Source organism: Monodelphis domestica, chromosome 2 (genome assembly GCF_027887165.1).
Source record: "Monodelphis domestica isolate mMonDom1 chromosome 2, mMonDom1.pri, whole genome shotgun sequence".
NCBI classification, from domain to species: Eukaryota; Metazoa; Chordata; class Mammalia; order Didelphimorphia; family Didelphidae; genus Monodelphis; species Monodelphis domestica.
The window spans coordinates 428,179,709-428,206,551 of record NC_077228.1 but is presented as its reverse complement, the minus strand read 5'-3'; the positions used below and the strand labels follow the sequence as shown (position 1 = coordinate 428,206,551).

Genomic DNA, 26,843 nt, shown 5'->3' with positions numbered 1-26,843 from the left:
TTTATATTTATTTGTTTAGAATGACATAATAACCATTTAATAAATGCTTGCTTATATATGTATAACTAACATGTAAGCTACACACACATCAGCTTGCGTATATACAGAGACAGATAGAGACAGACAGACAGAAGGAGAGACTGCATTTATTTCATTCATATAAGGAATTCCCAGATAGACAAGGAAACTCCCTCTACTCCAGTAGTTTAGTACTTTCTTCACAATTTATAATTTAGAAATCTGCCTAGAAAACTGACAAGTTGGCCAACATGCTCATACAGCCATGATATATCAGAATTAGGGTTTGATCACAGGTGTTTATGCATTTGAGGTCAACCCCTTATCTATTATGCCATGCTATCTTAATGATACATATGTGTGTAATATATCTATATGCCTACATCCAGATCTCTATACACACACTTGAAATATGCACTTAGCACATAGTAAGCCTGTAATAAATGTATATTCAGGGTACAACTAGGTGGCTCAGTGGATTGAGAGCCAGACTCAGAGATGGGAGGTCCTGGGTTCAAATCTGAACTCAAATACTTCCTACTTGTGTGACCCTGGGCAAGTCACTTAATCCCCATTGCTTAGTCCTTACCATTCCTCTGCCTTGGAACCAATAAACAGTGCTGATTCTAAGATGGAAGGGAAAGATTTTTTAAAATAAAAATAACATAAATGCATATTCATATAATTTTATATATACATCCATGCATACATACATATTCTTGAAATGCTCAGCTAATGAAATGTTCCTCACCTCCATCCTACATTTTATGTGGAACTATATCAGAATATTTTTCATGAAATGAAGAGTTTTCAGTAATCTGTTTATCTACAAAATATTTCTGTTGAATATTGGTGGACATTGCAGTTTTATAACTAATCATCAAAGGGCAGAGCAGCAAATGCCAACCTAACTAGAGACAGTGGACTGGACCAGCTGATTGCTTCAGTTCCCTTTCAGCCCTATGATTATTCTTCCATATCCACGTGTCAGCCAGCTTTCCAAAAAAGACACTGATCTGAAAATGTTATGCAATCACTGGCTGAAATTGAAAGGAGGGTGGGTAAGTAAGGAGAGTTGATTGTTTGCCAAGTAAAATAGCAAGTACACCAGAAATATCAAACGTCTTTATATTTGGCAGTTGATGTAATGGTGAATTGCAGATGACACAAATATTTCTGAAGGATGCTAAGGAATCACCAGTTTGAAGTTCACATATAATTATTCCTACATGTTTGTTATCAGTTTAATATAATATATGAACAAGTTTTTGGTTCCATTACCATTAGGCTATTAATTCCAGTGCAGACTTGAAAAAAGCTGGCAAAAAAAAGTGTGTTCTTGCCTTTTCAAATTATATGCAAAGATCAGATTCATACTTGCCATTTCATAATAGAGCTCAATGGCAACACACAGAGAAAGGTAGGAATATTTTCTGGGACAGCAAAGTAAACATTTGATCAAAAGTTTGCAAAGACTCGACTAGAGAATTTTATTTTTTTCAAATGCTATAAGTTCTGGTTTGCTTCTTAAATGGTTCCCGCCAGTTTTAACTGAGTTGCTCAGTTCTCTGTTTTCAGTATTAGTTATCAATATATTTTATGTCTATGCTTTATGAAAATATATAACTAAATGTGTAATATAAATATATATATATAAATGTAGATAATTGTGATAGTCTTATAACCTCCATCCACCCAATCTAATATTACATTCTCCATAGGCAAAATTAAAGATCTGGTATAAGCACTATGAAGTATAAAGCGTATTTAGAAAAGAAGAGACTCAGAGATTAATAATTCTCATAAGGAAAAAGCAGAAAAGAGTAGAAACCTGAAAACCTAGGCAAAGAAAATAATATAATGCTGGCACACAGAGCTATAATTAGAAATAATTGCAGTCTGGAGCAAATAGAATGAAACATACACTAGGGAAGGGAATGAAAACCTTGGGCACTATGAAATGATGATGGAAAGAAGCAGAGTTATCCAGAGAAGGTACACATATGCAAAGGAAGAAATGTATCATCTGGAGTATTCCTAGTTCATGGTTTTAATTTTTATTTAAATTAAATATTTGTCTTGTAATCTTTGTCATGTCTCTTTAGGACTTCTAGATATTTCTTTTCTTTTTTTTAACTCTTACCTTCCATCTTAGAATCAAAACTGTGTATTTATTCCAAGGTAGAAGAGTGGTAAGTGCCGGGCAATGGGGGCTAAGTGACTTGCCCAGGAAAATATAGCCATGAAGTGTCTGAGATCAGACTTGAACCCAGGACCTCCTGCCTCACAGCCCATGTCTCAATCCACTGAACTACATAGCTTCCCCCAAAACTTGTTTTTATTTACTTTTGTAGAGTAATCTGATGTGAGGTGTATGTAATTTGAGTTACTTTCAAAATTTTATAGCTGAAATAAATACTTAATTTGGTTCTATTATAGAGTTGAATTTAATTAAATATTTTATTAGTGCTTTAAAAAATTTCTATCCCTATTACTTTCTAATGATCTCTCAAATAGAATGTTTTCTCTTGGAACAAAGAAATATAATTGGTAGCTTCCTGCTTTAATGGATTACTCTTGTGAACTAGATACTAAACTGATTTATTGCAAAGGACTGAAAATAATGCTATAATGTCATAGATATAGAGCTAAAAGATATCTTGGAGATCATGTGATCCAATTTTCTTAGAACCCTCTAAATTTCAGCACCCTGGACATAGCTCTGTTTGCTCAACCTTAGTTAAGCTTCTAGTGGAAAACAGAAGACCAAAAGAAAGTTATAGCCTAAAAAAAGAAAAGGATGTAGGTGGGTGGGGAGGAAGCATGAAATGATTTTTTCCTCCTCTACCTAGCTGAATTTAGTGTTATCTTCTCTGTTCAGGATGGTCTCTTTACTATTCCTCAAACAAGTCATTTGTACCACTATATATTTGTGTATGACTGTTCCCTTTGCTAAAATGACCTTCCTTTCCCACTCTACCCTTCCAAATCTTTCAAAGCCCACTTAAAATCCCACATCCTCTGTGAAGTTCCTCCTAAACCCTTCAAACGCATATTATATGCCACAGAATTTAGCACTTATATATTCTCTTACATTGTTTTTTAAGTATTTTTCCATGCCTTTTTTGTTCCTCCAACTAAAGCATAAACTTCTAGAGCAAAAAAACAACAACAAAACAAAACAAAAAACAAACTTCTAGAGAATAAAATCCTCATCATTTTGCTTATAAATCTTGAATTGATGTTTTATTAGCATTATTTTTATTCTATGTTCCCCCCAAGTCACCTAGCCCAATTTTGAACACATAATAGTTAACTAAATAAATATTGGTTGATAAATGTGTACTTCATTTTCTAACTTAGTAGCATCAGCTATATAATAAAGCCACATTTCTGAAAATAATGTTCTCTCTGAAGAACCCTTAGGTTTCATATTAGAAAGGTGATTTCAAATGATTTACCCTTTTCATTCATGACCCTGAATTTTATTTCCCTTGGCTTGGTATCCATTTCCCCAATTGCTATTCCCCTTGATTACAGTTCTATCTACTTCTGTGACTAAAATTTTCAGAGACCCCAGGACCATTTCAGTGGAGTTATAGTTAGTTACTAATTCTGAACAGCCTTTTGTCATTACATTTCTTCATGTTGTGAAGAGTGAATCAAACTTTCATTGCCTATCAATCAGCAATTTTTAAGTTAATCAACCAAAAACTTAAACACCCCTACTTAACACTAAGTAAGAGAGTCCACAAGTCACTTACTAAAGTGGGTGACAACTCAAGGGGCCACTGATCACCCCCTGGGCAGTGCTAAGCAAATTAAAAGACTGCAATTGGTTCCCGTAAAGTGGATTAAGGGACAAGAAGTGATGTAGAAAAAGGACTATAAAAAGTCCTGAACTTCCTGTCCAGGGAGCTTGATCTGGTGACTTGGCTTTTGGAGGTGGCTTTGGACTTGACCTTAGACTTGGACCTTGACTTTGGCTCTTGGACTGCTTCTTGGAGGACTGCTCCTGGATCTTCTCCTTTGGACTTTGTCTTAGGTGAGTGAGTAGCTGGCCTTCATTTCCTGGATTCTGGAGAGATTAGTTCCAGAGAGGCCTTCCTTTCCTGGAGGAAGCTGTGTTGGTGGAACCCTTGCATAAGATACCATCAGGTCTTCTGGCTAAGGGTTACTGAGCCCTGCTGGGGCTAAGCCAGACACTGGAGCAACATTTAGTGTGATAGGCTAGACATTTTCTTTACTCTCTTCTTACATTTTTCTACTTTCACTCTTTCCACCGCTTTGTAAATAAAAGCTACTAAAAGTCACTTTGACTTTAGATATATTTTAAATCGGTGACCATAATATTACTTTAGAATTCTCATATTTAGTCAAATCCTAAATTTAAATTCTTACAATGTGAAAAAGCAATTTATATGTATATATATTATATATATATATATACACATATATGTATATGTATATACATATATATGTGACTTCCTTTATAGGGTTGTTATGTTAGGAAAGCACACGAAAAAGTATTTTCTGGAGTTTGTCAGTCACTAAACATTTATTAAATACCTATCACATACCAACACTGTGCTAAAGACTGGGGACACAACTAACTAATACTACCAATATTACTATTAATACCATTAGTACTACTACTACTACTATAATTATTGTTACTAATAATGATAGCATTTATATAACATATATTATGTTTCAAGTACTGTGCTAAATGCTTTACAAATATTACCTTGTTTGTTCCTCACAAGGACTCTGGAAGGTAGTTGCTATCCTTATCACCACTTTGCAATTAAGGAAACTGAGTGAGATAGAGATTAAATGATTTGCTTCTAGTAAGTGACTGAGGCTAGATTTTAATTCAGTTCTTCCTGATTCCAGACCCAGCTCTTTATCCACTGTACCATCTAGCTGTAAAGAAAGGCAAATGACAAAGAAAAGATCAAGGAGATCATAATCTAATGGGAGTGACTTACAAGAACGCATATGTTCTAGAGCAAATTCCCTAAACTTAGCCTGATCTTAGGTCACACACCAAGGATAGATAGACAGACAGACAGACAGACAGACAGGTAGACAGACAGGTAGACAGACAGATAGATAGATAGATAGATAGATAGATAGATAGATAGATAGATAGATAGATAGATAGATATCATATAACCTACAAATAAACATGAATAGAGATGCAAGTCAGACAGTCAACCAATGGTCTGAAATGTATGTGCTCACCTTACCAGTAACTTCCCCAGAAAGGTCAGTCAGTAGAACATTAACAGATTGTAGTGTTACCTCAAAAACAAATGATTTATAAAGGTGATCTGAATATAGAAAATTTTATATATATGAAAAATGGAATTAAATATATGTGAATGAATGAAGGGTGCATATTGTGTTAGAAAAGGCAAACCCATTTACATTTCTATGCTTTGGTTCATGGTTTCTTCCTTTATTTAGAATTCTTGAAAGTCCTCCATTTTCCCTGGTATGAATCTGAATTCTATCCATCCTTAAAGTCACAGTTAAAGTTTTATAACTGTATTCTTAGCTTTCCAAATGTATTTGCCAAGAGATTCTTTTAAGTTGCTCTAATTGGGCACCTAAAGCATGTAATCAAGTCCCAATTAGTACAAATAATGAATCCTGAGAAGTGGTTCCATGTATTTAAATTCACAGAATTTTAAGTTATAATTGTATATAATATGGCATGCAGTCTCAACCCAATGGAAAAATGCAGTACATTATTATTCTAATAATGTAACCACTTCACAAGATTCATTATTTGCAATCATTGGGACCTGGCTTTAATTCAGCTCACAGAATTAACTTTTCAGATATGTGTGTTCGGCACAAGGGGAACTATAAGTATACCCCGTATCAAGAAACTTCTCTTCAAGAAAGAGGCTCAGGCTCCAGATGTCTTCATTCCTCACCAGTTTATACTTTCCTTAACATGCTATAACAATGTCTTCCCTCAGAAATGTCACTCTATCCTGGACGACTTCTCATATTGGAAGTACCCTATGATCCTGCGGTCTCACCTTCTAATTGGTTGGGTCTTTCCAGAACCTCCCATTTAAAAAGGGGGCTTAGAACAAAGATGCCTTCATCTCTCCCAGGTCTTGTGGCCAACTCATCTCCAGAGTACTTTCCCTACCTTGCACTGGGTACCTTCTCTGTCTGTTCCCCTTCCCCAATTTTTAGTTCCCTTTTATATGGTGTCTTCCCCAAATAGAATATCAGTTGCACAAGGGGGGAAACTATCTTTCTTTCTGTTTGGATTTGTATTCGATTAGGACAATGTTTGACACATAGAAAGTGCTTTAAAAATTTGTGTTGACAGTTGACTAACTGATAAGACCTACATATAGTCATATCCTAGTCAGGGCATAATTGATAGGGCAGAAAAGCTCATATTTCTGCATGTTCTTGGTTTGGACCAAAAATTCTCTTTAATAGAGGCCCCTCCCTCTATTTCACTTCTCCCCAAACCACAGGAATAGTTATAGGGGAATGTTTTTTCCAAGCATATTCAATGAAAATAAACAATTGCCTACCATGCATCTCCTTGTTTTCGGGGAGTGGATAAACCACAGTTACTTTAGTCCTGTAGCATATTAATATAACTGTATGTATTTTTTGCTGAATAGCATACGCAGGTGCACTAGGGAGATGGCCTTTTACTTTATTTATAGAAGCCACCTCTGTAAGTAAAACAAAATGAATGACTGCGTATCAGTGAAACCAGCCCACAATGAATAGGCAGGATGAATGAATCAATATTATTGCATAAACATTTGTCACACCTGACATAACAATTATACAAATCAAGACTGCAGCATGATTTTATGGCACTGTTGGAACAATAAAACATACAGAATGTGAGCAAGGGCCAAATACTTTGGGACAGACCGAACCAGAGGTTGCAGACTTCCAAGGACCACTTGCCATCATTTCCACTACCCTAAATGAAAGGGAGCTAGGCTGAATGCTAGAGACTATAGAAGAATCCTGTTACTATAAGAGCTTTTACTCATGCTTGGTATTGCAGACAGCTGCTTCTCACGGACCATGATCTTGGAAGTCATGTGCAAGAGTTTGTGAGAAGACAGAAGGAAAAGGAATCCTTTGCAGCATTGACTCAAACTCATTGGAAATGTACCTTACATGTCATCAAGGCTAGCCCTTTCAAACTCTGTGGTTACAGTCCAGAATTCAATGAGTCCAACAAATACTAAGTTCATTCATTGGTATGGCACAATGAAAGTCATTAGGAGAGAGGTAGGGACTGGATGGAACTCTGATTTTATTTATACACAGACCTTCTAGATAAGGAAATTCCCTCTACCAATGCAATTCAACACTTCCTCTGAAATGTAAACTCTTGGAGCATTGCCTAAATCTAAGATGTTAATTAAAATTAACTAATTAGAATATATTTTTTCTACTTCTATAAAAATTACTACTAACCATTCCCTTCTCTCTACTCACACTCATTCATTTATCACTTCTTGATGGGACAATTGCAATAGCCTCATAATTGATCTTCTTGCTTCAAGTGTCTCTTTCTAATTCTTCTCTACACAGTTTCCAAAATGATTTCCCAAAAGCACAATACAGACCACACTGATCTCCCATTCACTTAAGCTTCAGTGGCTCCCTAGTGCCTCTAAAACCAAGTAGAGAAATAAACATTTCTAAAGTACAGGCTCTCCTTTGTATTTAAAACCCTTTATCTTGGCTCCAATCTATCTGTCCAGACTCCTATGCTGTTCCCCTAAACACACTCTACATATAGTCCAGGTAAACTGGTCTTCTTGCTTCCCCCCCCCAAAAAAAATCTTCCTTTTCCCAGCTTTTACTCTGATTGTCCCCCATGCTGGGAATGCACTCCCTCCTCAACTCTGCCTCTTGGAATCCCTAGTTTCCTTTGAAACCCAGCTCAGGTTATCAAGTTCTCCCTGAAGTTTTTTTCCCCTACCTCTCCTAAATGCTAGTCCTTCCTCCAATATTATCTTTTCCTTATTTTGTTTGTTGTTGTTCAGTTGTTTTTGAGTCATGTCTGACTTTCTGTGGAGTTTTCTTGGCAAAGATCCTGCAGTGGTTTGTCCTTTCTTTCTCCAGCTCATTTTATAGATGAGGAAACTGAGGCAAACAGGGTTAAGTGACTTGCCATGGGTCAAACAGCTATGTGTCTGAAGCCAGATTTGAACTTGGAAGAGGAAACTTTCTGGTTTCAAGCCCAGTGCTTTATCCATTAAGCCACCTAGATGCCCCTTTATTATCTGTACATTTGTATGTACTAATCTATATACCTTTTGTTTGCCCTCATAGAATATAAAACAGGGACTCATTTTTACATCTACAGAACCTAGCACAATTCCTGCTATGTATTAGATGCTTAATAAATTCACATTGATTGATTGATTTCTCCCCTAAAAGAGTCCCTTGTTTCAATCAGGACACAGACTGCCTCTCTCTAAAACTTCTACTAAATCCCCAGTGGTATCACAAGAAGCCAAGAACTCTTCCACTATCTTGTAGTCCTGCCTTTCTAAGCCAACACCCTTCCCTATTGAATATTTTCTTTGTTCACACATTTGCTATATTTCATCTGTAAGCTGAAGTCAGGATATTACTGGTGAGTTGGATTTTATACTAAAAGGCCTTAAAAAATAGAAGGCGACATGAGTTAGCATTTAGGATGATTGACTGTATTTTCTTGGGACATGGAAAAGAAATGTCAGAGGCAGCCCTCATCTTTAAATAGGGCAATTGGTCAGGGATCACATGGGGACTGAGGGGAAAATTAAACTACATTAAGGAAAGTCAGAGCACTGTGGAGAATTGCACTGAAAACTGAAATGAGTTCCTCTAAATTTCAGCACTTCATTCTTAGTTTTTACTTAAAGACCTAGAGCAGAGCATGCAGTTTAAGTATGGCTACAGAGCCTAAGAATTTCTAGGGCAAGGATTTTCCCTACTTTATCTTAACTTGGGCTTCATATGCTATAGCTTATAATAATAAATATATGTCAGGAATGGTCAAGGAAGGAAGCCCATGATTATTGAGACTGCATATCTAATTTATAAAGCAAAAACAACCAGATATTGTTGGTTACAGTTACCAAGAGATTTGAGTATTTGAATATTACAGCACCTTGAGGACATGTAAGACTATGTCATTTCCAAAATCCTGAAGCCAAGCATTACCTTCTGTGATCAAACATCTTCTGGTCTTCTACATTTCTCATAACCCAACTCCTCTTGAATCTACTCTCATGCCAGAACATCCTCTGTTCAATACAATTCAACAAGCATTTTTTTCTTTAAGTGTGTACTATCTACACTTTCCTGAGTAGTAGGGATAAAGCACTGGGAATAGAGGTTGAAAGACCTGGGTTCAAATCTGGACTCAGACACTAGCTCTTTGACCTTGGCAAAATCACTTTAACCTCTGCTTGCCTCAGTTTCCTGAATTATAAAATGGGAATAATGATAGCACCCACTTTCCAGAATTATTTTAAGAATCTAATGAATTATTTATAAAATTCTTGGCACAAAAATAACCTACTTAAATGCCACTTATGATTAATGTTAGAAGAAAGGAGGCTATTGTAATAGTCTAGACATGATGTAGAGAAAGTCTATATTATGGTGGGAACTATGAAAGTGAAAAGAAGGGAAGTCAAAGAGAGATATAAAGATAAAAATAATTATATTTGACAGCAAATTGGAAACATTGAATGAGAAGTGAGGAGCTGAGGATGACACTGAAGTGATCATCCTAGGTAATTGGGAGGGTTGTGATGCCTTTGACTGCATAGTGTTGTGAGGAAAGTACTTTATAAACTATAAAACACCATTTCAGTGTGATATGATTAGAGGACAAAATGCATCCCTCTCTTCCTAGGATATAAGGCTCTCCACAATTGGGTTCCAACCTACCATTTTAGCTATTACCTTTCATACATACTCTGTGTTTCAGACCAAATTGACTCCAATTAGTCACCCTTATACTGCACCATGTGACACAAATTAATAAATGCTTTGGGGGTTCGATTAGATTGATTCATTGCATTCCATGTGCTATCTCCATTTCCTGAAAAGAGCTACCTTCAGCCCTCTGTTATTGAAATCTTTCTCTAGTTCCATCTCTTCCATTAAGGTTTCCATGCTCCATCCTCCCAACTGACAGAAATATTTCCCTATATACATTTTCTTAAATAAATTTTCCTGGATCCCTCCTCTTTATTTTTTACATTCTACCTAAATATCGAAATATCACATTTAATTGTATATATGTTGTACATTCTCCCCAATTCGACCATCTCTTTGTGGACAAGACCTGAGATGTTTCCTATCTTTCAATCTTCATCTAATTTTGCACATGCTAGACACTAATTAAATGTCTCTTGAACTAATTTGAGCTCTTTGTTATAAGAGTATGGTTTCCAGTCATTTTGTTGCTTAACTAAGATATGTATAAAGTATGCTGCAACTTTGAAGCATTAGTTCCTATATTCTTGTTTTTATTGCTGATGTACAAAACTATTTGTATAAGTAAAGTATTTTTTGCTTTGTCTTTTTTTTCCCTCTGGGTTCTGTTGCCAGGGCAAGGATTCCATGGTCTTTATTAGCATCCCCTCACTAATATCCTTGTAACATATCAAGGGTTTCTACTGTTTTTGTAGGGAACATAAGTGAAAAAAAAGAATATTTGTGAAATCACTGACATTTTTGGCATTTTACCATAGGCTTGTCTATAAATTTCAAGAGGACATTCTGTACTTAGCAAAATACTGTATCTTGTTTGGCCAAAAAAGATAATTATTTATATAACAGGCTCTGATATCTGGCATGGCTGTGAATGGAGAAGGATGGTTTTTCAAATATTCTTTAATTAAGGAAATATGTTTAATATACAGATATCTCATGAAATACAACCAACTCCATTATTCAAGGTAAAGGGTGAAAATATTAAATTAGCCAGGATAATAATTTCAAATCCATGTAGCAATCAATGGCTTACAAAATGCTTTCCTCAAACAACTATGTGATATTTAGAATGTAAATATCATCAATTTCATTTTACAGATCTAGAACTTGAAGTTTTAGGTAGCTCAAAACCTTTCATTTGCAATTACAATGCTTTGCCAATTCAATCAGCAAGAAAATGGTCATAGTGGGGCATGAAGAAAAGATAATTAGAAAATATGACTCATGCTTGAGAAACAAAAGAGAGACCACAGATTTGTCGATTACTCAGAAGTCCCATGCCTCTGTATCATAGCACTTCCTTTCAGAAAAGAGGCAGAAGGAACTGTGCAGAGTGAATACTGAACATCACAGAAAATGAAATTATTTGTATCTTAACTGTCAAGAAACGAAATACAAATATCTGTTAAGCACCCATGAGGTTCTAGGCATTTAATATGCAAAGACAGAAATAACTGGTTATTGTCAGGGGAGTTATATCTGAATTAGTTGCCTGGTTGCAGATAGACCATCAATTTATTAGAGCAAAGTTCAAAATCTACATCAAATAATTATTAAAAAAGCTAAAGATGAGAAGGTGCCATGAACAAATGCAACAGCTTCAACTTGTCCCCTTCAAATTAATGTGGGATATGTAAAAATGGAAAATGGAAGAAGGTAAAGATCTTTGAAAGTCAGTGTAAGTGAAGGCAAAAAAAGTCAGCAATCATTTGATGTTAATAAGTAGAGAAAAACTGCTAAGCAAAAGAAAGACCAGCTTGAAAAGATAAATTCATTTATTAAACAACAGAGAGGAAGATTGTAAATGGTCAGCATCACAATTTAAGACATCCCAAAGTAACAGTGTTGTAAAAACTCTACCCAAAACATAAATGAAGAATTCTATACTAAGAATATGTATTAATAAATGAAATTGATTGACAATTTTTTATGCAAAATGGAACAGATGTAGCAAATATGTCTGTGATGTTTCAGGTGCCTCAATAACAAACAGAGAAACACTACATTTGACTGCCAACACCTTGTTTCTAGTGTTCTCTACAGGAAGTTCAGATAAGGACCAGAATAAATTGAACACTATGAACATATCTATACTGGAAATGAAATTGAAAGCAACCAAGAGGGAGAGCTAGGTATCACAGTGGGCACACAACCTGGTCTGGACCCTGGAAGACCTAGGTTCAAATCTAGTTTCAGCACTTCTTAGCTATGTGTCTCTGGGCAAGTCACTTCACCCCATTTGCCCACCCTTGCCCTTCTGTCTTAGAGTTACTACCAGGACAGAAATTGAGACTTTTTAAAAAAAGAAAGCAGCCAATGAATTGTTTTGTAATAATTTTCAAGAAGGGGAAGATGCTAAAGAATAGGAATAATTCTACACAGGATTCTACAGGAATAAATGTACCTTCTCTAAAAATAAATGGCCACTTATAAGAAAATATCATTAATAACCAACCCATGTGCCTATTTCTTTATATTTTACAATGGCTCCATAAGAATAATCTACATACAGAAAATATCTGATGAAAATATAAGAAGACAGGCAAGCTTTTACAAATTGTTCTGTACAGCAAACCACATCTTTACATACTCACAACTGAACAAAACCTTCAGGGAATACAAGTATCTGCTGTGTTTATTGTTTGTTGATTACAAAGAACATTTTACTAAGTAGAGCTAAACACAGAATTAAAAACTTTCTTTCCACAAGGAGTTTCTCATACATATGCTAAGATAACCCAAAATTCCTTGTTAAATGCATCTCTAGAGGTAATTTTATTCAATTTTGCTTAGTTGTCTTCATGACCCTGTTTGGGTTTTTTTTTTGGCAAAGCTACTGGAATAGTTTGCCATTTACTTTACAAGTTTATTTTACAGATGAGGAAACTGAGTCAAACAGGGTTAAGTGACTTGCCCAGGGTTACATGGCTAGGAAATGTCTGAGGGAAAATTTGAACTCAGGAAGATGAATCTTCCTGACTCCAGGCATGGATCTCTATTCATTTTACCACCTAGCAGACAAGTTTGTTCAATAAGTTAAGGGAGGTATAAAGGAAGGAGATGTATGTTTTGCTAAAGATGTTTGTCATTATTATTAACAATATTTTCCTTTGTGCCATAATAAATAATAAGCAAGCTCATTAAAAAAATGGAAAGAACTTTACAGAATAGTGAACAGAGAAATGAGCAAGAAAACACTATATACAGCTACAGATTTAATATCTGAAGAATAAATTTGTGAATTTCACCTCCAGTGAAGGAACTGAAAATGGTTAATATGAGAGATATAATTTATATATACCCATCTGCTTCCTGGACAGTGCCCTTCATGATGTGAAGAGAGAGAGGGGCTGAGACATTTGTAAATAAATTCTATTAATAAAAATCCCCAATGTTTTCCAAGAAGAAGAGGCCTTCCCAATTGGTGGTAAGGTCTTTCTGATACGCCTGTTTGTGGCTGATGCTGTGCTGATACCTCAAATCACAGGTATTATAGGATTCCTCAGTGAAGTTCAGGATTTTTCAAAATAGAGCTGTCTACCAATCAATACAGGTCAATCTCAACACACTCACACAAAAATGCCTTCTATACAGACTTTGACATCTAGTTTCATGGCAGTTCATTAAATTAGTACATTAACATATCAATCTGGGATAGACACTATAGCTGGGCAAGGACAGAATCTAGAATTCAATAGACTAAATAGCCACCTGAATTATATTTGGGAAAGTGTTCTGTGCTTTAATTATCTCAAGAACTCTCTAGTTCAAAGACCCATTTCTTTTTCAAAACAAATGTTCTCCTAACAATAGTGTGGATATGGATCTCAGATTGTAGCAACCTAGTAGGAATCAAAATTATGAATAAGAGGATTATGGAACATATATCTATTAATGGTCTGTGTTCAAATAGTGTCATGAGGAATATAGTTAAGAAGACTTATTTTTATTAGTGCTTAAGTGTCTTACATTCTTTGAGAGTCCTCTCAAGAAATGGGACTAATAGGTTAATATTTCTAACATAAAACCCAAAAACATCAAATAAAGCTTTTCATAAAAAAAAGGAAATATACATTGAGAAAAATGGCATGGGCTGGTCATGTGGTAAAAAAGGAAAGACAGATAGATGACCAGAGATTCCACAGGTACATATTAGATATACTAGTCTAAAGGAAACAATTGGTGACTCTTCCATGGAAGATCTGTGAAATATGGATAAGATCACACAAGATGAGAAGGCACAAAAGGGCTACAACTTGAGGGAGTATGCACATTGGTGAGATCATGAATCCACTGAAATACTGAATCACACTATATTGCTTTAAGTGGTATATCAGTACTAAAGTGTGCTGAGTTAAAATGTGAATAGTTGATGACTTGATATTAAAAACTGTTTTATTTTCACCTTTTCTATTGTCCCCTATATATATATATATATATACAAAGATGAAAGCTAATGGAGTTTTACAAAAGAAAAGAGGTAACTTGGTCAATAAGCAATGATTAAGTGCTTACTATATGCCAGGCACTATACTAAGCAGTGGGGATGCAAGTAAAGGCAAAAGACAGTTCCTGCTTTAAGGTGTTCATAGCCTAATGGTTGAAAATGGAGCTTGAACTGTAAATAAACTAGATAATTAACATCTTCAGTTGCCCTTTTATCCCAGAATAACCATCTCTTAACTACAATGATCTTTTGACAGTTGAGCATAAATTTTTATGAAATTTATAAAACTTCAGTTTTTTACTTTTAAAGATGCAGCTCATACCATGAAAAAATATATTCATGAATTACTGAAATTCACAGAAAACAAATATCAAAGGCCATATTGGTGCTCTATATAATGTTTACCCCAAACATAAGACTTTATTTTTAAATAGCACCCAGAAAAATTTTGTAAAAAGGTTAAACCATAAACATTTTTCTTAAAAGCATACAACCCTGACTACATTAATATATATCTCAATCTGGAAGATGGGTTCGAGGAACTGTAGATAGTATCTTCTGGAGTAGGTATTTTTAACAATTGCTTTTTAAAATTTTTTTTCTCCTATTACATTTGTTGACATTTGTTGACATTCTTTTTTTAAGTTTTGAGTTTCAAATTCTCTCCCTCCTTCCTGACCTCTCTCTCTCACTCACTCTCACTCCCTTCCACTTCACCTCCCTCCCTGAGACAAACAACCTAATATAGATTTTACATGTGTAATCATGTAAAACTCTTCCACATATTAGTCATTCTGTGGAAGAGATTTCAAGTGACAAAAAAATAAAGTGAGATATAATATTTCAGGCTGTATTAATACTTCATCAGTTCTTTCTCAAAGGGAGGATGGAATTTTTCATCAGGAGTCTCTAGGATGGTTATGGATTGTTGCATTGCTGAGAATAGCCAGATAATTCACAGTTTATCATGAAATACTGCATTCACTATGTACAATGTTCTCTGGTTCTGCTCAGTTCATTTTGCATCAGTTCATATAGGTCTTTCTAGATTTTTTTGAAATTATCTTGCTTTCCATTTCTTATAGCACAACAAGATTCCATAACTAACATGTACCATAGTTTAGATAAAGGATTCATAATGTGGGGCTTGTGAACTTAAAGAAATTAATAATTATATCTCAATAGGAGTTGTTTTCTTTTGTAATCTGTATACAATGTATTTTATACATTTAAAAAGATTATTCAGAAATAGGGTAGATGGGCTCCACCAGGCTAAAAAAGTCATTCATTGCACACACAAATGTAAAAGCTGCCTGCTTTAGGCATAAGCTGATGACAGAACAATGACATATATATTGTTGTTGTTGTTGTTGTTCAGACCTTCTCAACACATGTTCTTTTGGATAATTTTAGAAGTTACTCGCTTATTCTGATCAACATTCTGATAAGTATCCATATATTTTAAACACTATTTACTATTTTAGGGGGGTGGTGATATTTAATTTGGAAGTCTAGGACCCAAAGAATGGAAAACAATGAAGATCTCTGAGACCACATTACTAAAACAGGCTATACTCTAGGAAAAAAAACAAAACAAAACAGCAGTACAAGCCTTCCTTGCTTTTTCTGGTTTATACAGTCTATACAATTGGTGGCATAGAATTAATTTTTAGTTGACATTGTGCCAAACAGAATTTATTCATATGTAGAAACCTTTAAGAAAGACCACTAATGGGAAGAAGGTTGTTCTCTGAGTCTGCATCAGCAATTAATTCCAACATCCTGAGATTACTTAAGATTCTAAAAAGCCCTGGGAGGAAGACAATACAACTCTGCCTTTTAGCTTCTTAGTTAACCCCTACCTCAACCTTGGGCTCTTGTCATTTTCTAGACCATTCCACCTCCATTTTCCTTGCCCTTCAAAAAGTCTTAAAATCTTGTCTGATGGTACTTTCCAGTGCCTCCTAGAGACTGTCAACCGCATCTAAGGGTCTTGAGGCAAATAGTCCAAGCTTAGTTCTGACATCATCAAACTGGGCCAAGTTCCAGGTCTCAGTGCAATGGGTATTTTTGATAAATTATTTTTGATATTTTTGATAAATATTTTTTTATTTTTGATAAATAAGACCTTGCTTATTTTTGATAAATAAGACTTTGCTCAAATGTCTACTACCCTCATTTGGGTCTCCAGAGCCTTGTCATCACACTCTAGGACTCCAATAATAACCTCCTGAATGATCTCCCTGTTCTACTTTTCCTCCTAAACTCCCCAAAGCACAAGACTTGACCATGTTGTTCTGCTTAAGCATCTTTGGTGACTCTCTACTGCATCTACTACAAAGTACAAACTCCTTAGCTGATTCTTTAAAACCAATCTCAATTTGTTCCCAATCTTACTCCTTAGACTGATCAAATATAGCATTCCTCTTTGCATCCTTCCTATTCCACCCAAAGAGGTCTATTTGCTGGTCTATGTATTCAGCATTCATTGCATACCTCTATACCACAGTAGGTTCTCTCCCATTCCTGGAATGCATCTTTGCCTCATAGAATCCTTAAGTTTTCTTCATTTCACTAGCAATCTCCTACTCCATCTGCTCTAGATTTCCCCTTCACTTATCTGTTAGTACCAACTCCCACAAATTACCATGTATTTCCTGTTTCTGTGTTGTATCCCCTCAGAAAAAATATAAGGCCCCTCAAAGTAAAAAAAAAAATGTTTTCTGTTTGTATACCCGGCACCCAGTACCGAACCTAATATCTTGTTGGAAATAGGCATTTAATAAATGTCTATTGAATTTAATTTTATTCAATTGAATAGAAAAGTAGCCAAAGATACAAGTTCATCTCATATTATAGGAAATTTATTGTGCCGTTTCTATATTCCTCACAGCTGATAGAGAGGTAACAAAAGGAAACATTAGTTTCTTCCATCACAGGTCCAATGCAAGAAATTTCAACTGAAATCTAATACAGATCACATGATTTTAGGTAGGATAGTGGTACATTATGTTAAAATGAATATCCTCTATGGTTCTTAGTGGTCATAAAAAAAAGACCGCTGAATTTATGACAAAACTGTATATAATCAATTTCTCTGGCAAGTAAGAGACCATAAATGTGGAAATCAAGTAACATTTCTATGAACCAATTCTTAGTATATTAAAGACCAAATTCCCCACCCCATGATGCAAGTTCAGCATTATCAGTTCTTGTTTGGGGATAATTTGTGGAAGCTTTGATGTGAGGGAAGGTCTGCCTCCAACCATGCTTGACTTAATAAGATGTTCATGCTGATGATGACAGAGTGCCCAACTTCCCAAAAATCCAGACGAGATTGAGACAGCTAATTTCCCCCCTCTACGTTCCTATATTCTACAATAAGTAACTTTTAAATACTGTCCTCCCCCTTTGGGAGTGAGAAAGTCCTGAGTCATAAATAATAAATATAACTTTCCCTGAGATACCTGGAGGGGGGAATAGATAAATGTGAGAGGGGTTGTATATAGGACATAGGGAACCACCTGTGCACTGAAGTGAGAGATGATTTATTGTATCTGGGAAAGAAACCTAAGCCCTACAAAAGAAAGGTAGGGAGCAGAATTCTTATTTCTTTTCCATTTCAATGACCAAAATTATCATAAATAACCAGATTATCTTTCAGATCACACACATTCAATTAAGTATATATTTATTAAGTGCCTACTTTGTTCCAAGCACTATTCTAAGTGTTAGGGATGCCAAAAAAAAACCCTAGGATCTTCACTGGTCCTATCCAGACTCACAGAAATTGAACTAAGATCAGGTCAAAAAATTTTCACACAAAGAAAGCAACTGACAAGGAAGAAGAAGAAAGAGGAGAAGGAGGAGGAGAAGGAGGAGGAGGAGGAGGAGGAGAAGAAGAAGAAAACACCTCAAACCTGCTATAGTCTAAAGCTACTTCAAGATTAAAAGATCTAAACAAAGTACTTTATGATGACAGGATCTCTTCACACTTCTATTCTTAAAAAATTTTAAAGGGTGAAAAAAGTATTTTCCTTAAGGAAAAAGTTAGATATTCAAAAGCTTAAAAAACATCTTGAAATCTTTATGACTGAAAGAATGAAAAAAAGAGGAACCTTTAGTAAATTATGTACTATAGGCTATATTTATTTTGCAAGTCTTAACCATGGTTGGAGCTGCTTTTTTCTCTTAGTTTTGAGTTCAAGAACTCTTATAAAATGATTTACAATCTTAATTGTGAGGGAGTAGATGAAAGAATCATAAGAAACTGACTTTGCAAGTCACTGAATCATAGAAATAACAGAAAAAGACTGCAAGGAGAGAGCTAGAAGACACTGAATCCAAACTTTGTCCAGAATGAAAGGAAAAGGAAAGTTGTTCATCCTGAAAAGTAAGATTAAATAAAGAATCAAGAAAAGATGGATACGGAATAAAGAACAGTGTTTGTTTGTTTATTTTTTAAACTTGCTTTCTGAAGAGTAAAGGAAATACCCAGTCAAAACTTTCAACAAAACAAACAGACTTTCTTCAGCAAGTAAACTCTAGCATTACCTGCCTCACTCTGGGTCCTTATAAGACAGCTATGTGTAGGTACCAATTGCTGGCAGGCTTGTGTTGCTACATGGACTTTGGAAGTATTATTTACTATATAAATACCACAAAACAAGACCTAAATAATCCTACTCTGTGTGAAAGGAAGCCAGCACCTAACCACGGCATTTTCCTGACTAGGATCTGGCATTCAAAACCATACACTTTCAATCTCTAAGTTGAGCTCTTGAGTAAAAATAATTTACTAAAGACAACATCACGTTGATTAGCTATGAACTTTGTTTAGTACTAGAGAAAACATTTTCTCTTAAATCAAAAATACCTAACCTGATGGAGCCAATACTCTTGCATTTTCTTTTAACAGTTTTTAAGCAAGATGATGTTTTCAAAATCCTTTGCAAACTTTGAAACTTTAGACAAGTGTACTTTGATATTATTATCATCTTTTAGAATATTGGCATCACATCAAATTTCATTATACAAATTTGTAAAATGTTTCCTCTTTCTCTAACACAAGGACTTTCTTAAGTCTTCCTTCTTCCCCATGCTCTGACTCTGAACCTCATACCAACACTCTTCATCTTAAACTTATTCTGTATGACTTCACATGTATTTGGTGCTTACTTGTGTGTATGTTATATCCCTCAGTTCAGTGTAAGCAAAGACTGTCTTGTATCTATCTTTGTATCCTCAACCCCTAGCATGGTGCTTTGCATGAAATAAATATTTAAAAACTGTTGAATTAAGTTCATTTTAATCATCCTAAATTTAAGAAAAATTAGAATGACCTTAGAACACTGAAGAGAAAGTCAGGTGGCTCCATATTCTACTTAGAATCTTGCATTAGCTCTGTGATCATGGCTAAATGATTTCCTCTCTAGATCATTCACTTTCTTCATCTATAAAATGAGGGGATTGGACCTCCAAGATCCCTTCCATCACCAAATCCCATGACCCATTTAGACCAAATCTTGAAATACCTAATTAAGACAACAATATTTACAAGGCATTTATTTGAGAAAAGTATCAATAAATCATAAAATAATCCAAAAAAATTAACATTGAACTAGTGTTTAATTACTAAAACAAAACCAGAAAAAGTAAAAGGCACGAGGGCTCCTAATCTTTATTTTTTTCCCTTATAAAGACCTGATATTAATTAATCCACTTATTGATTCTTCAAATAAGCAATGCCTCTGCTAAAGGTACAGTGTAGTAGAAAGATACAGAGTAAAAACGCTTGGCTTTGAATCTCAGCTCTTACTATTCTTGTGATTTGGAGCAAATTGCTTAATCTCTTTCAACCTCAGCTTCCTCATCATTTAAATGGGGATATTAATTCCAATAACTTCTTCATCTGGTTCATTAATGAGGTTCAAATGAGAACTACATGTAAATCATTTCATGAAACTTTCTAAAATATTTAACAAAGGCTAACTACCATAAAATATTTCAAGATTTTTAATGGAAGAATTTGTATTTAATTAGAATTAGTCAATAAATCTTAGAAAGAGAATTCTATTTCTATTTCACTACATATAAAGAATGTCACTTTCAATTGACAAGTTCCTTTGTCTTAAAGGGTAAAGTAAAGCATTCTGGACAATTGTTTCTAGCAAATGCCCATTTACTCTCAATATAAACAAAAGGAAAACTTAAGTAATCAGATCTTTTTCACTTTGTCCACCCTACAATACACACATACAAACACACACTCACAACTCTACTCCCGAATAAGGAATGATAATAGGAACTGGACCTTTGATTTCACTGGAATAAAGTAATTCCAGATGAGGAATCTACTTCTAGCAATACAGATTGGCACTTTTTCTGAAACTTATAGAGAATTACCTTGAGTTCTGAGAGGTTAAGTGACTTGTTACAGATTACAAGTGTAGTATGTTAGGCTTTGAACAGGTCTTCCTGGTTCCAATGACAACTCTTTACTATATCTTGATGCCTCTCTTGAACTTATAAGTGGCAAAGAAAGAGATAATATCAGGGTCTGACATTCCTTAAAAATCAGTATGTGCCTGCTTCAAACAACTGAGTAGTTTCTCAGCCCCTAGCAAATAAATTCCAGATCCCTCAGTCTGTCATTCAAGACTTCCTCCAATCTAATTCTGGAATGTAGTTCATGGTCATATCAAACTATATATAACTTCTTTCTTTTTAAATCCTTATCTTCTGCCTTAGATATAGGTTCCAAAGTAGAAGAACAGTAAGGATGAGGTAGAGTTGATTTTCCAGGGTTGCACAGTTGGAAAGTGTTTGAAGACATTCATATAACTTCTATATTGCAACCAAAATAGGTGATTTATCATTTACTGTTTGCAAACCTGAAGGCAAAAAGACTCCTATTCCTAAGATCCAATCTGGTCTCAGACACATTACCTGTGTGACTTTGGTAAAGTAATTTATCCCTGTTTGCCTCAGTTTCCTCATCTGTAAAAGGACCTAGAGAAGGAAATAGCAAACTGCTCCAGTATTTTTACAAGAAAACCCCAAATGGGGTCATGAAGAGTTGGATATGACTGAAACAACTGAACAACAATGATCAAGTGCAAATAAACTTTCTCACACTTGAAATAATCTATATATTTATTGCTCATGAAATCCCAACCCCTACCCAGTCAGCAATAATCTTCCATTTAATTCTATCTGTTAAATTAATGGCTATCCTTCAAGGTCCAGCTTCAATGTTACATCTTAAGAAGATCATAGAATTTAGAAACAGAAGGAACCTTACTTGGAGACCATATATAATCTAATCTCCTTAACTTTCAGATGAGGAAACTTGAGCTGCTTGCCCAGCACCCTCAGCAAATAAAAATTTGATCTCAGGACCTCTGACTCTAAATTCTATGTTTTTCCAACTATACTACTTAATTAGACCTACAGCAAAATGTTACTTAATTTTAAATCTTTTGTATAATTTACAGTAGTCTTCCTTGTACTGTATTTATCTACTTGTCTTATCTGCCCTGCTAGAATATATGCTCCTTGTGAACAAACATGTATCCTTTCTGTTTGCCGATGCTCTGCACAAAGTAAAAATTTGGTAAAGAGCTTCTAGATAAATGTAATCCTGAAATGAAATGAAAAAAGGAAGAAAAATGTATTCGATATTTTCATCCATAAGAAGAATTTATTAAAACTAGGAAGTTCTACTTTTTAGAAATAAAGCAGGTTCATGCACAAATTATTTGGAGGAAAACACCCTTTCCAGCACTGACAAAAGCGGTAGTCATGTTAGGTAATCTATGGAATTTACGCTATGCCTTGCTCTATTCCAATGTGTTTTCCTCAGTTAAAAATCTATAATAATAGGATCTCAGGAATGGCATGGATGTCAGAAGTCTAGTTCAACCAATATGTAAGCAAAAATACTTTATACAGCACCCCATAGGACTGCTTGAGCACATCTGACTTGAACATCTCCAGTGATAGGGAACTCATTATTTTCTGAAACAATCCATTGTAGTTAAAGAAACATTACTATTATTTCTCAGAATTCACATGCTGACAAAAGAAAAACAAAATTATAAAGTATATGTTTGAAAATGTGATCAATGCAAAAATATCTCCCCTAGCTGGATTTTAGTGGCTTAAAAGCTTCATATACATGAATATAACTAAGAAACAAGAAATAAACTCAAAAAAGCTTCTGAAAAACCCTAGAAAAGGAAGACATGCCAAAAAAACATAATTCATTTCACAATTCCCTAAACATGAGTCCATGTACATGGTTCTTAGGCACAAATAATAATTTAATGGCTATCATAATGTTTCTCATTTGGTCCTTATGTTACTCCCCGCCAAATAATGACTAACTGAAAGACATACTATTCAAGAAAAAATGCTGAGCCATTGGAAGTATATGGATGCTTCTGTAATAATAAAATATTTTCCAGTAATTCTTAAGCAGTATGTTTGAGGTTAAAAGTATTCCACAAAGTACATTCTTGGGGAAGTTAAAAATGATTAAAAAGGAAAAGTGGAAGTACTATGTGGGTATTCATAATGGTGAAGTTGTCAGTACTATAATAGACCAGATGCTGAGGCTCTGGACTTAGAGAACTATGGTGGAGGGATTAAACTGGTATGCCATTAAAAGGTGAAAATGCCTGACTAAGCAAAAGTAAGATGCTGTGTGTGTGCTTCTCTTTATGGGGAGGGATGGAGTGTAAATAAAAAAAAGACAATACAGCTGAACACTGCCCTAGGGTAGATGAATTCTGGGATTAGGGAGATAGATTGATATAACAGAAAGGGTACCATATGAGAGATCCTGAGAAAGAGTTACTCCTCTTTACCTACCACTTAATTTTTACCTTTGGGGATAGCTAGGTGACTCAGTAGATTAAGAGCCAAGCCTAGAGTCCTGAAGTCCTGGATTCAAATCTGGTCTTAGACCCTTCCTAACTGTGTGACCCTGGGGAAGTCATCTATTCCCCATTGCCTAGCCCTTATCACTCTTCTGCCTTGCAACCAATATATACTACTGATTCTAAGATGGAACATGTTTGTTTTTTCTACATCACCTTTAGCAGTTTATGTTGAAGAAATCAGAAACTCAATTTCCTTCTCAGAAGAATGAGAAGAATAATGTTGTATATATTTTTGAAGGAAAGAGCCTGGACCAGATGACCTCTTGAAATTCCTTCTAGGGCTAATGAATTTGATTCCATGACTCATCATTTTGATCTCAGCACATGGAAAGTGATCATCAGATTTTGAGAAGGCATTAAGTACCCAAATAAAAGTGTTGAGAGAAAAGAAAAAGAACAAAAATTTACCTTGATGCTGTTACATCAAAATTCACTTACATTTTTACTGGAGTTGTTGGTTGGGGAAAAGGAGAAAGAGCTCCCATGCCCAGAGAATAAACACATTTGTATGTGGTCTTCTCTAAGAGATACTTGCCAAGAGAGAATAGGATGGTTATTGAACCCTTAAAAGCAAATTTTGCCTACTTTATAAGCCTGGTCCTTTAAAGGTCAATCATTGATAGATTCTTATAGGAATGATAGATTTTAGGAGAAAATATATATAATATTTAAAGTGGGTGAAATAGCCATTGCCAAAGGACCAGAGAATTGCACATACTCTTTGACCCACCAATACCACTACTATGTCTGTATCTCAAACAGTTCAAAGATAAGGGAAGAGGACCTACTTGTATAAAGATTTTACAGCAGCTATTTTTGTAATGTCAAAGAGGATGTCCATCATCAAAGGGGAATGGCTGACTGTAATGGAATGCTAACATAAGAAATGAAGAGCAGAACAATCATGACAAAAAACCTAGAAAGACTTTTGTGAAGTGATGCAAAGTGAAGTAAAAAGAAACAAGAGAACATTTTACATAATAACAGCAATAATATACAATGATCAACTATGAATGTTTCATGTATTCTCAGCAATGCAAGAGCCAAAGACAACCCTAAGAGACTCATGAAAATAGCTATCCACCACCTGGAATCTGGTGGAGTCTGAATGCAGACAGAAGCATGCCAATTTTCTCTTTATCTCCTTTATGAGATTTTTTATTTCTTGTACAAGTGATATGCTTCTTCATTCATAGCATGATGAACATGGAAATATGCATTTCATGTTTGCACATGTATAACCTATATCATATTGCCTGCAGTCTCAGAGAGGGAAGGAAGGAGAGAACATAGACCACAAAATGTCAGAAAATGATTGTTAAAAATTATATTGATGTATGAAAAAATAAAAATAAAAAGGGGATGAAATAGAATGCCTTGAAGGACCTAACACAGTGCCTGACACATAGTAGGTTCTTAACAAATGTGTTTGTTGGATTTAATTGAATTTTTGAAAGTCCATAATATTGTTTAAAATTAGAACAACTCTTTTCAAAGCTTCATCAACTATTTTGTTGTGTTCCCAGATAGCAAAGCTGGGTCCAGTGATTGAAGGTTTCAGAGAAGAAGATTTTGCTTCAATAAAAGAGAAAAGTTATTAATAATTTAGTGGTACAGAAATAGTATGGGCAGTTTTCCACCCCATGAGGCAAAAAGAAGAGGTTACATTTTAGGGATGCTATGGAAGAGATTCAAGTTTTAAGTGGCAGTTGGGCTAAGATATCTTCTGAGGCACTTCCAATTCTAAAACTCTATTATCCCTTCTAGTTAACCAATTTTACATATTTGCTAGTAGAAAAGCCTGGATACTAAATAGACTAGAGAAGACAAATCTAAATTACATTTAAATGATTTTTGTATAAATGGGTTCTGCAAAGGTAGGAAGGAAAGCAGGTAAAGAAAGTTTAGGAAAACACCAAGAATGATTTCATGTTTATATGCACTCCTATACAATTAATTATATGAAAGAACTAAGAGTGGTTCCAATAGTTGTTACCATGTTTACAAATATTTGACCTATCTGAAAATTAGCTATTGTGAATTGCCCACCACCAATAAAGAGGACTGAGAACCAGAAAGAAAGAAAACCAACAGAAAAAGTTAAAAGATGTTACCAAATCTGGGTACTAACGCTCATGCATTTTACTCCACAAACAGTCCTTAGGCATTCATCTGGGTTCTTTTTACTCTAACTTTACACACAGTTCCTACAAAATAAACGAGAAGATTTCCAAGCTCACAGAAGATTAAAAGCTGCAAACTAGAAAAATTGCCAAGTAGATACACTGGTAATCATGAGATTTAACAGCTGGCAGCCTCAGTGGAAAAGAGGAGGCTAAAACCTATAAAAATCAAGCATAAGAATTCAAAGGCAAAGGAATCAGGAAGTTATTCAGGGGACCTGAAAATGGTCTTATGTGTTAGTATAGTATAGGCTAGTTCAATAATTAATGTTAATAATGATCCTGAATCATCAAGGCAAGGTTAAACTATATTCAACCTGTGCTTCTTTAGAACACAGGGTATTATATAATATATATCTAAAATATTACTGTGCCAAATGGAAATTTTAGTGCTTAAAAAATTAAGCACTTATTGAATGTGACTATATGCAAGGGATTGTGCTAAACATTTAATAAATATTATCTCATTTAATTCTTATAACAACCCTGGGAGGTAGTTTCTATTCTTGTCCCCGTTTTACAGTTGATGAAACTAAGGCAAACAGAAGTTAAGTGACTTGTTCAAAGACATACAACTACTAACAATCTGAGGCTGGATTTGAAGGTCATCCTTACTTGAGGCCCAACAGTATCTACTGAGTCACCTAGCTATCTCTTAAAATGCTCAAACTTCAGCTTGTTGATTCTTCTTTAAGTTTTTAGATGCCTGCAATTCTAATCTGCTTTTCCCTAAATTGAAGTCTCTTTGCCTACTTTCATTATGTTCAGCCCTGTCATTTATTCTTACTGTTTATTTTTCAAGCTTCAAATTTATTTCAGAAAAATTACATAGTACATAAAGAACAAAGAAATCTTCACCCCAAAATTAAAACTATTTTACTAATCAAAGTCTGTTATTAAGTTGTGAAGATTCTAGGTTCCATCTACTAAAATTCAGCCACTTACATCTATCCAAAAAAAGTAGAAGTAACACCTGAGCTGGACCTTGACACAAACTAAGGACTGTTAGATTTGGAGTTCAGGAAAAAAATGCATTCAAGGCATGGAAGATGTCTATGGAAAAATAGAGGGATTGATGATGGAATCTAGTTACTATTACTAAAAAAAGTATTACTCTCATGATGACTTCTATGGTATCTTCACCTTTAGTGAGGTTTGTCCTTAGACAACCAACATATAATCTGCTGTGTGACTGATCAGTAAACCTGATCATGCTTTGGACACAGCTGCCCATTC

At 34.9% G+C, this 26,843-nt stretch overlaps 1 protein-coding gene across 1 annotated transcript in view; it reads right to left on the bottom strand.

The window, feature by feature from the left end:
- Positions 1-26,843, bottom strand: part of UST (uronyl 2-sulfotransferase) — a 396,229-nt gene that overhangs the window by 345,038 nt on the left and 24,348 nt on the right. The window lies entirely within an intron of this gene.